Consider the following 11,949-nt stretch of genomic DNA (forward strand, 5'->3'; position numbering starts at 1 on the left):
AAACGGCGCCAGCGCCATCGGAGATGGTATGTTAGACCGTTGAACCAAAGAAGGCGGGAGACTGGAGAGTTCGCCACCCTTGTCTTGCCCATGCGGGGGATCGACGATGAAAAACACCGGGAATATTTCCGTATGTCGTCAGCTTCATTTGACGATATTTTGCGTCGGATTACCCCGCTGATTCAGCGCAAGAACACACACACCGCTTGCGTGACCGCCGCAGAGCGGCTGGCCGTCACCATGCGCTTCATGGCGACCGGGATGAGCTATCGAGCTTTAGCAGCCAGCTACAAGCTTGGAACAGCCACAGTGGGATGTATCGTGCCTGAAGTATGCCAGGCTATCTGGACTGCTCTCAAGGATGACTTCGTGGCCAACCCCAGGATTGATGGTTGGAATAAAATAAAAAAGACTTCAGTGAGTTGTGGCAGTTCCCCAACTGTGTCGGAGCCATGGGAAACACATCCGGATCCGTGCTCCAGTCAACAACGGGAGTAGTTCTTATAATTACAAGGGCTACTTCAGCATCATCCTGATGGCGGTGTGTGATGCCAGGTACAGGTTCACTGTTGTGGACATAGGCGCTTCTGGGCGTGAGAGTGACTCAGGGGTGTTTACAAGAAGTGCCTTTGGGTCCCAGCCCATCCAGGGGAACCTTTAAAGATTCATTTGATGCGACCATATTCAGGTGAGAACATTCATGTTGCATATATCAAGTTTATGATTTGGAATAACATCAACTAAGGATAAATCCCAATTACTTTATCAGGCACCAACTTGTCAGCAGAGCAGCGCGTTTACAACTACCGCCACTCCAGAGCACAACGAGTGGTGGAAAACGCCTTTGGCATCCTGGCTGCGCATTGGAGGGTGTTTGGGAAGGCCATGGAGTGCAGTGTGCAGTGTGACAAAGGCGTGTGACGTGTGTTGCTGTCCACAACTATCTCTGTGGTACATCCCGAGCACCTTCGTGGATTCCACAAATGGTCAGGGTGAATGGAGGGAGCAGGTGGCAGGAGATACTAACCTCCTCCCCACAGGACGCCTCTCTGCTGAGCGGGCAACGAAACTTGGTTGTGAGGTGCGGAACCACCTCATGAACCATTTCCAGACAGATGCAGGCAGGATGGCTTACCAGGACACTGTGCTACGCAGAGGCACACTACAGTGATTATAATAATACTGCAATAGTACAATTGTTGTTTTTTAGTTTCTTGTTTTCATAATTTAAATAAACCTTTTTCCATCCAACTCTCTTTGTGCAACCTTTATCGGTGGTTAGGTGAAAAATCCTAAACAAAAACATAAATAAATCCAAAGTGCAGTGTTTAGCTGTTCTAACATTTGTTCTACTAGTACGGTGCGTGTGGAAGTGAGAAAGACAGAGCACTAGTAAATGTGTGATTGAATGTATAAAAAAAAGTCAGTACAACGGGACTCAAATTAAACATTTATTAACATATTCAAACAAGTAAAAAACAGTAAAAAGGGAGAAATGCAAAAAAAAAATAAAACTACTGATGATAGCCTTGCACGAGCTGGGTAATGTCTCTCATCAGTCGCATTGCAGCATCTGGAGGTAGTCCCTGCATAAACATCCCCACCCAGTTTGTAAAACTGGTGAAGATGTTCTGTGACGGAAGCCTCTCCTCCTCCCGTGCACGCCTCTTCTCCTCCTCCTCCCGTGCACGCCTCTTCTCCTCCTCCTCCTCTCGTGCACGCCTCTTCTTCTCCTCCTCCTCTCGTGCACGCCTCTTCTTCTCCTCCTCCTCCCGTGCACGCCTCTTCTCCTTCTCCCGTGCACGCCTCTTCTCCTCCTCCCGTGCACACCTCTTCTCCTCCTCCCGTGCACGCCTCTTCTCCTCCTCCCGTGCACGCCTCTTCTCCTCCTCCCGTGCACGCCTCTCCTCCTCCTCCCGTGCACGCCTCTCCTCCTCCTCCTCCTCCTCCTCCTCTCGTGCACGCCTCTCCTCCTCCTCTCGTGCACGCCTCTTCTCCTCCTCCCGTGCACGCCTCTTCTCCTCCTCCTCCCGTGCACGCCTCTTCTCCTCCTCCTCCTCCTCCTCTCGTGCACGCCTCTTCTCCTCCTCCTCTCGTGCACGACTTTCCTCCTCCTCCCGTGCACGCCTCTCCTCCTCCTCCTCCCGTGCACGCCTCTTCTCCTCCTCCTCCCATGCACGCCTATTCTCATCCTCCTCCCGTGCACGCCTATTCTCCTCCTCCTCCCGTGCACGCCTCTTCTCCTCCTCCTCCCGTGCACGCCTCTTCTCCTCCTCCTCCTCCTCTCGTGCACGCCTCTTCTTCTCCTCCTCCTCCTGTGCATGCCTTTCCTCCTCCTCCTGTGCACGCCTCTTCTCCTCCTCCCGTGCACGCCTCTTCTCCTCCTCCTCCCGTGCACGCCTCTTCTCCTCCTCCTCCTCCTCTCGTGCACGCCTCTTCTCCTCCTCCTCCTCCCGTGCACGCCTCTCCTCCTCCTCCTCCCGTGCACGCCTCTTCTCCTCCTCCTCCCATGCACGCCTATTCTCCTCCTCCTCCCGTGCACGCCTATTCTCCTCCTCCTCCCGTGCACGCCTATTCTCCTCCTCCTCCCGTGCACGCCTCTTCTCCTCCTCCTCCCGTGCACGCCTCTTCTCCTCTCGTGCACGCCTCTTCTTCTTCGTCTTCATCGTTAGTGCTAAGCCATGTCACCAGTCCACTTATTGTGTGTGTGTGTGTGTGGGCGTGTGAGTGTATGCACATGTGTATGAGTGTGAGTGAGGGTGTGTGTATGCGTGGGGGGTGGGGTCGTATGGGATGTTTTAAATTGTACTTTTGATTGTTATTTTATCTCTGTATGTAAAGCACCATGAGTTGCACTTACACTGCATGAGTTGGTGCTATATAAATAAATAAAGTTTAAGTTTAAGTTTAAGTCTTCTTCTCCTCCTCCTCCTCCTCCTGTGCACGCCTTTCCTCCTCCCGTGCACGCCTCTTCTCCTCCTCCCGTGCACGCCTCTTCTCCTCCTCCCGTGCACGCCTCTCCTCCTCCTCCCGTGCACGCCTCTCCTCCTCCTCCTCCTCCTCCTCCTCTCGTGCACGCCTCTCCTCCTCCCGTGCACGCCTCTTCTCCACCTCCTCCCGTGCACGCCTCTTCTCCTCCTCCTCCTCCTCCTCTCGTGCACGCCTCTTCTCCTCCTCCTCTCGTGCACGCCTCTTCTTCTCCTCCTCCTCCCGTGCACGCCTCTCCTCCTCCTCCTCCCGTGCACGCCTCTTCTCCTCCTCCTCTCGTGCACGCCTCTCCTCCTCCTCTCGTGCACGCCTCTTCTCCTCCCGTGCACGCCTTTTCTCCTCCCGTGCACGCCTCTTCTCCTCCTCCTCCTCCTCTCGTGCACGCCTCTTCTCCTCCTCCTCCTCCTCCTCTCGTGCACGCCTTTTCTCCTCCTCCTCCCGTGCACGCCTCTCCTCCTCCACCCGTGCACGCCTCTCCTCCTCCACCCGTGCACGCCTCTCCTCCTCCCGTGCACGCCTCTCCTCCTCCTCTCTTGCATGCCTCTCCTCCTCCTCTCTTGCACGCCTCTCCTCCTCCTCCTCTCTTGCACGCCTCTCCTCCTCCTCCTCTCTTGCACGCCTCTTCTCCTCCTCCTCTCTTGCACGCCTCTTCTCCTCCTCCTCTCGTGCACGCCTCTTCTCCTCCTCCTCTCGTGCACGCCTCTTCTCCTCCTCCTCTCGTGCACGCCTCTCCTCCTTCTCCTGCCTGCAGTCCTCAAGATGCTGGAAAAGGGCTGCATTGAAGGTGTCTTGGCCCTGCTTCCTTTTCCTCCTTGGACCTGACGGTGTAGCAGGCGTGCATGGCTGTGTGGTCGTGGCTGATGCCAATGGCTCGTCCGTGGAGAGACATGCCGAGTCCATCGGTTCTGGTGAAGCAGCGGCCTGTGTGAGGCTGGGTGTGGAGACGTCATCCTCCTCAGCAGGGACCTGACATGAAAGTTTATGAATGACACAATTTAGTTAGTGATACTTGGTAAACACAAACGTAGGCAATTTATTAATTTTATATTCTATATTAATATTGTGAATTATATCATATGTGTGGTAACACCACAAACAAAAACTATCTAAAATAAAACAAATAATTTCTCTGAATCTGTGTCAGTTATTGTCACATGTGCAGTACTCGAGTTGTAAAAAAAAAAATTCAGACAATCAGGTGGGATGGTGGATTTTATCATATGGGGACAGATAATTTGTGCTGATTACAAATAATATAATATATTACAAATAATACCACTGACCAAAACACCTGCAGAAATACTGAAGGAATGACATAGCAGTAGTTAAATGCAGCCTTCTGTAAGCTTTAAAGGGGACCTATTATGAAAAACACATTTTTTCTTGTTTTAACATACCGTATTTTCGCGACCATAAGGCGCACATACAATTTTTTTATTTTTTTTTTAAATGTGCCGGGCGCCTTATCAAACGGTGCGCCGTGTCTATTACCTGAATTACGGTAATGTAAGGCCGGCCACCATGAGAACGGTAAAAAGAGAAGGGGGCGGGTGAAGCCCCCGTGAGTTGCGGTTTGAATGAGACCATCCACTGAGCTGCTTAATACGTAAACAGAAGATGAAGACTTTTAAAGATTTGCTTGATGTGTAAAGTGAAATAAAAAACAATCAAACTAAGTCTTGCTCCCGCTCTATTTTTAAATAAGCACACTTTTGTGTGTGTTCTGCAGCGTGTGTGTGTTTTGCATGTCGGGAACCGAGGATGCACCTGCCGTGGGGTTGTGGGGCCAGCGCTCCGCATCCCCGGGGCAGATCCGGCTGAAATGCCGCTGGTCTGTCCCCGGGAGCCCCTGCTACCAGTCCCAAAGCATCCCAAAGCGGGGTCCGATCGAATTCTCCTGGTTCCCGCCTGCTTTGGGAGCAGGGATTTCTGGACTCCGTCCCAGGTCGGATCAGCTTCACCCTCCGAGATTTTCAGCGATATCTGTCGGTTACAAACCCCAGTACCGGATCCCCAACGTGCGCGTGTGTGTGTTTCGCAGCGCGAAACACACACATACTCATTTATGTTGTGCTTGCCTGCCACGCTGATGGACGCCTATGGTGATTTAAAAAAAAAAAAACTTTGCATAAGACGTTTCCAGCCGGAGTCATTATAAGGGCGAATGAAAAGGGGTGGCTGGATGAAGGGATGATGATCAAGTGGCTGAGACAGGTCTGGAAATTCGGACTGGCGCAACTGAATTAGCGGAGCTCTTTAATGCAGAAACAGAGGATGAGGACTTTGAAGGGTTTGATTAATGCAAAAACTGAAATAAAGTACAATCAAACTAAGTTTTGCTCCCGCTCTATTTTTAAATAAGCACACTTGTGTGTGTGTTCTGCAGCGCGTGTGTGTTTTGCATGTCGGGAACCGAGGATGCGCCAGCCGTGGGGTTGCGGGGCCAGTGCGCCGCATCCCTGGGCAGATCCGGCTGAAATGCCGGCGGTCTTTCCCCGGGAGCCTCTGCTACCAGCCCCGGGTCAGAGCCCCGTCATTCCCTGGCGGGTTGGACCGGGATCCCCCGCTCAGAACCTCCGGTTAGGAACCCCGGATCCTCCACAATGGGGATGCGAGGGATCCGACACAGTGATCTCGGGCTAAATTTTCCTGGTATTTCTGGACTCCGTCCCAGGTCGGATCAGCTTCGGCCTCCAAGATTTTCAGCGATATCTGTCGGTTACAAACCCCGGTACCGGATCCCCGACATGCGCGTGTGTGTGTTTCGCCCCGGGGAGAGACGGGACCAGCGCGGTGGAGATCCACACAACGGGTATGAAAAGTCGTCATTTATGTTGTGCTTGTCTGCCACGCTGATGGACAGAAACGCCTAAGGTGATTTTTAAAAGAAAAACTTTGCATAAGACGTTTCCAGCCGGAGTCATTATAAGGGCGAATGAAAAGGGGTGGCTGGATGAAGGGATGATGATCAAGTGGCTGAGACAGGTCTGGAAATTCAGACTGGCGCAGCTGAATTAGCAGAGCTCTTTAATGCAGAAACAGAGGATGAGGACTTTGAAGGGTTTGATTAATGCAAAAACTGAAATAAAGTACAATCAAACTAAGTTTTGCTCCCGCTCTATTTTTAAATAAGCACACTTGTGTGCTTGTGTGTGTTCTGCAGCGGGTGTGTGTGTTTTGCCGCACGCGTGTGTGCAGCTCCGTGTCTGTAGACTGCGCATTTTGGGTCGGTGCGCCGTATGTGTGTTTTAAAACCAAAAATGACACTGAGGGTGCGCCTTTTCACACGGTGCGCCGTATGGTCGTGAAATACACATTTTTTCTTGTTTTAACATATATAAAGTGGTCTCCCCTCAGCCTGCCAACTCAGAGAAGATGAAATCCCATGAAAATCTGCAAGGTCTGTTTCCCCCCGCCCGACTGAATCCCCCAGTGTCATGTGGTTTCTACGGGCCGTTTAGATTTGTGCATTTTCTTTACGTCACCAAAATGCAAACCATGCCCTCGGTCTCCTCCGCTGCTGAAACCACGCCCACCACTCTCTCCGCCGGCTGGAGCTTCAGCCATTGTTCATAAGCGGTGGCTGTTTGAGCAGCGAGGGACAGTAAAAATGAGGTTTTGCCTCGACATTTACCCTGATAAAAGGATCAGTAGCAGCAGCACGGACCCGGCAACTGCACACGAGTCAGCAGTAAGTGACGTTAATTTTTTATGTTATTTATATTTGTCTATGAGTATGATCTTTGCATGGGCTAAGTATTTAGCTTAGCTCCGGAGCTGCTGGAGCTGCTCATGGACCGGACCGGTGAGGAGCCCCGGGCCCCGGCGGCTCCGGTGTTAGGTAACACCGGAGCTCTAATAGTAATACATTTTTCTTCTATTTATGGTTTCAGGTCTTCCAAGCACCTGAAGCTGTTCAACGACACCTTCAGAAGATACACGGTCCTTCCTTGAGCCAGCAATAGTGCATAAATGTTATTTATATACAACTTGCTGGTTAATGGTTCCGCATTTCACCAACGCAGAGCCTACGGCGTAGGGTACGCGTTGATTTAACGCAGAACCGTAAATCAGGCTTTAAGATCCATTTACACCGTGTAACTGAATGAGAGCGTCCGACTATCGCGTCGAGCTGCGTGACATCGGATGCTCTCTCTCCACACTGAAACCGTTAAACTCGCGGCCAGTTAGGACATTCCAATACAAAAAAATAAAGCAATGGAATTTATTTTGTCGCAGAAGCTTCTCGCATGGGACACGCTTTGTGTACACAGCCGGCTGCTCTCCCCGGAGCTCCCTCCCCTGCTACACGTCATTCAAGCAGCCAATCAGCGCAGAGCCTCATTATCATAGCCTCCCCGCCCCTAAAATGAAGCACAGAAAAAGGGGTTAGAAGCGGTAAAACTAGAGACATGGCCCACAGGCTGAATTTCTGTTTTATGTAGAAAAAACAAGCTTTAGATTGTTTTTAAGACATTCAAAGCCTGTTTAAAATATACATTAAATGTCATAATAGGTCCCCTTTAAATATCCACTGGCCTTACATAAAATACATCAAAACACAACAATAAAAAACTGTTTTCTGAACTTATCAATATGAATCTGTCCTTCACAGGATAAGTAAAATGGATCACTGCAAAAACTCAAATTCTTAAAAAGAATATTTGTCTTATTTCTGGTTAAAATGTCTCATTTTAGTAAAATTAAATTTTAGGGGGGGTACCCCCCTCATCCCCCCATAAACAAAGGCTGTGCTGTATACATGCATGCTTTCGGGAGAATCACTTACACTTACTTTGTCCATGTCTGGACAAAAGTTGGTGTCGGTTGCACGTTGGTTGACGAACTTTTGCAGCCAGCTCAGACGTCGGACGATCGGTGGACAAAACAGCCCATCTGCTCCATCTGCCCTGCATTTTCCGACGAGCTCGGACATACCGGTCACGCAATTGCTTCCACTTAGGCCGCGTTCCGACTGCCAGCCAATATCCGATTTTTAGCCCATCCAGATTGAAACTGAATGACTCTTTTGAAGTCTGAACAGTCCCAAACCGCATGAGATCTGATTTTTGCAAACCAGATCGAAACCACCTACGGGAGGTAGTTTCATATCGCATTTGGGCAGATGTGTCTCAGTCTGAACAGCTCCAAACACTCAGATCGGTTTTGACTGTCCGTGACGTCACTCTACGCGACGCCAGACCAGACCCATGCACAAACCACCCGCCCATTTCGAGTTGTGGAGCTACGTTACAGGTGCCTGGTGCGCCTGACATGCTCTACACCCCTACTAGACAGTGCCAGGGCCACTATGCTGATGTGAGCTGGCTCCATCTTGTTATTGTTTTTGTTGTCGCAATTACATGACGATACACGCGCTGGGTGACGCCTCCGCTCCGACGTCGTTGCTACGGCAACCCGTCAGATCAGTCAATGATGTGGCCCAGTCTGAACAGAGCCAGATGCGATTTGGACACTTGCTAAAAACAGTGTGGACAGTCAGCCCTGAAAATCGGATATGAAAAGGAATCTGATATGAATCAGATTTGCCTGCAGTCTGAACGCGGCCATATTCCTGCATGTCTACATATCAACACCCAGGATGGTGCTGATCTCCCGCCAGCTGTTTTGGCAGGCATGCTTGTCGCTGTGCAGTAGCAGACTCACATCATAAATATGTTCATAATTGCGAACCTGCTCAGCCAGCTTCTCTTCAAATGAGTCCGCCATTTTCACAACTACAACACACGTTGCGGTCGTTGTGTGGGCGTTGTGGAACGTGTCACGTGACCACGACCAGCGCCTCTAGCGGGACCAGCGACACTAGCGGCCAGAGCGAGAACTGCAGGTCACGTACGCATTCAGTGTCTTTTGGAGAACGTGCCTGTCGACGCGCCAAATAAACGCAGGATACGCATGATGTCACGCGTACGCGTTCTGAACTGCAAGCATAGGCTTAAAAAGTGTGGTAACAAGTTTATTTGTTGTTATGTTTTTAAATCCAGATTGTTCCATGATTCTTGCATGGTAAATATAAAACACATTAAACAAAGCGCTTTCACAATTTATTAAATGGCCTATTTTGCCTAAAGTTAAAGAAATACATTTTAAAATTATGAATAAGGTCTATTCTGAGGCAGAATTTCTTTAAAAAGATTTAAATTTGAGGTAGATCATTGTTCCCTCTGCAAAAAGGATGAAGAAACACTGGATCATTTGTTTTAAGAATGTCCTTTGTCTCATTGTTTCTGGACAGACATATGTAACAGTTTTGGATCCGTTGTGACAAATGATGAGTCATATGTTGGTTTTCTACATTTATTTCTGCATAAGACACAAAAACACATTAATAAGTCTTCTGGACCCTCTTTTTACTCCTTCTGCTCCCCTCATCAGAGCAAATCAGCACTGTGTAATTTAATTGATTTTCCTCTACAATGCAGAGAAATACACTCCTACATTTTCTCAAACAAAAGCTACCAAAACAGACAGGAAAATAAAAAATGCCAACATAAATGGATAATTTCTTAAAGAAAATCTGTTAAGAAACGCAGCAGCAGTTCCCAACGCAACTTACCCTCATCAGAGCAACGCAGCACTGTGAGGAGCTGACATATTTATATATTCAGAAATTATCCATTTATGTTGGTATTTTTGGCGCATGTTGTATACTTTAAATGCCACAGACATTACGTGGCTGTTTTGTGTTGTTTTGGTGATTAATATGCTTTTTGTGGATGTTTTTGTTTTCGCGCCTTTTTGTATAGCGGCGGGCGGTGACTGGTTTAAACCAGCAGGTGGTAGTGTGGACCAGACGGCGCTGCAGAGACTCTGACTGCTCACTTTCCCCTTTTTGTTTTGTTTGTTCAGGGAGCAGGAGGAGTAAAAAGAGGGTCCAGAAGACTTATTTATGTGCTTTTGGGTCTTCTGCAGGTATGTTTCCTTTGTCAAATTAATTGTTTTCATTGTGTTTACCCCATATATACGGTGTTTTATTTTGATCGTTGGGTGTCACGGTTCCCATATTGGCTGTTATGATTTAGCGATTTATTAGTTAAAAACAGTATTTTCCTGTCTGTTTTGGTAGCTTTTGTTTGAGAAAATGTAAGAATGTATTTCTCTGCATTGTAGAGGAAAATCAATTAATTTACACAGTGCTGCGTTGGTCTGATGAGGGGAGCAGAAGGAGTAAAAAGAGGGTCCAGAAGACTTATTCATGTTTTTTTGTGTCTTCTGCAGAAATAAATGTAGCAAAACCAACCTATGACTCGTCATTTGTCGCAACGGATCCAAACCTGTTCCACTGGTGCCGTGACCCTTCAGATCAGCTTGATGCTCATAGCCGCGGATGCTGTGCTGCTGTACTGATCTGCGTTTCAGGATTATTGTATTGTCAGGTTTGGATGGACTGTAGATTTTGGCGTAGTGACCTTTTTTTTTTTTTCTTGCATTTGTGACTTTGCTTTCTGTGTTAAAGCGACACTACGTAACTTTTCCACCTTAATATCATATTTCCAGAGTCATTGTGATGGTACATCAACTTACAACAGGTTTAATGACACCTCTGTCATGGTCTGGGGGGGGTCTGTTTCACATTCACTGGCACTATGTAACTTTGAGGAGCATGGTAGGAACCCTGCCACACTAAAAAACTACAAATCGTTACGACTTTGACTGCTTTACGGCATACGTCACTTCCCCCTCCTTCCCGATTCGCAGTCGAGACGAAAATGCGCGGGGCGTGGAGCGCAGCTCCGCAGGAGCTGTTGCTGCGTTGCGGCTGCAGCAGCTCCACACAACAGACGTGGGGAAAGATCCTAATGGTTTAACTTTTCAACGGTTTCCTGCTCGGAGGCAGAACCATGCAGGCCAAGTATCTGATATAACAAAGTAAAAGAGTGAAAGAGTCGTCGGCTCGCTTTGGATCGCGGCTGTAACGACCAAACACACAGTAAAGCCTGAATTATGGTTCTGCGTTAAATCGACGCAGACCTACGGCGTAGAGTACGCGGCGACACGCAACGTACGGTGCGCGTCGCCGCGTACCCTACGCCGTAGGCTCTGCGTCGATTTAACGCAGAACCATAAACAGCCTTAAACCACAAACACTCACACAGACCGGGTCGGATCAAAACACAGGTTTTATTCCCCACTTCTCCAGCTAAACGCAGTTGCTGGCCAGCTCTCTGCGGTCCAATTAACCCCAATCTTCAGATAAAGCTAGTTTGTTGAGGAAAAAATATTAACTCTTATTTGTAGCTGCAGAGGAAAAAAATAATCTCACGAGGAAAACAAAAATAATCACGCCTCGGAGCCTCTTCAGCATAATATAGCAGTCAAAAAAAAGAAAAGAGAAGTAAGAGGGATACAAAACATGTACTGTATGTTGTACTATTATACAAATTTATTGAAACACATGGCTCTTCAGTAGGGATTAATTATTATTATAATTAATAATAATTAATAATCATTATTTTCTCCATATACCGCTCCCTGGCTTCCTTGTTTAAGGTATCCCGGTAAATTCCAGTTCCTTTCCAGCAGTTTAAACATATTTTTTTTTGCGTTCTGTCTGTTCACTTGGTGAAACAGAAAAGTGTCCCGTCTCCTCTCATCAAAACAAATGCAGCGACGGGACAGGAGTTTTCCGGCAATACGCGCTGGTGCTCATGGGAAACGTAGTGTTCTTTCTGGTAAAACAATACCGCTTTTGTCCAAAAGATGCCGCCAAACTCAGAAAAGCTGAAAGTTATGTTGTGCTGCTTTAACTGTTTCTGTGGAAACAAAAAAAAAAAAACACACAACGCAAGTGCTTTTGATGGTTGATAACAGCAGCTAAATTAAATATGGATGGGTTTAATACTTTTAAACGCAGTTTTAAACGCAATTTGAAAACAAAAATGATTAAAGTGGGTTTTCCAACTCTGTTACACATACACAATTGGATTTCTCTTAAAATGA

This window comes from Cololabis saira, chromosome 21 (genome assembly GCF_033807715.1).
Source record: "Cololabis saira isolate AMF1-May2022 chromosome 21, fColSai1.1, whole genome shotgun sequence".
In the NCBI taxonomy this organism is placed as follows: Eukaryota; Metazoa; Chordata; class Actinopteri; order Beloniformes; family Belonidae; genus Cololabis; species Cololabis saira.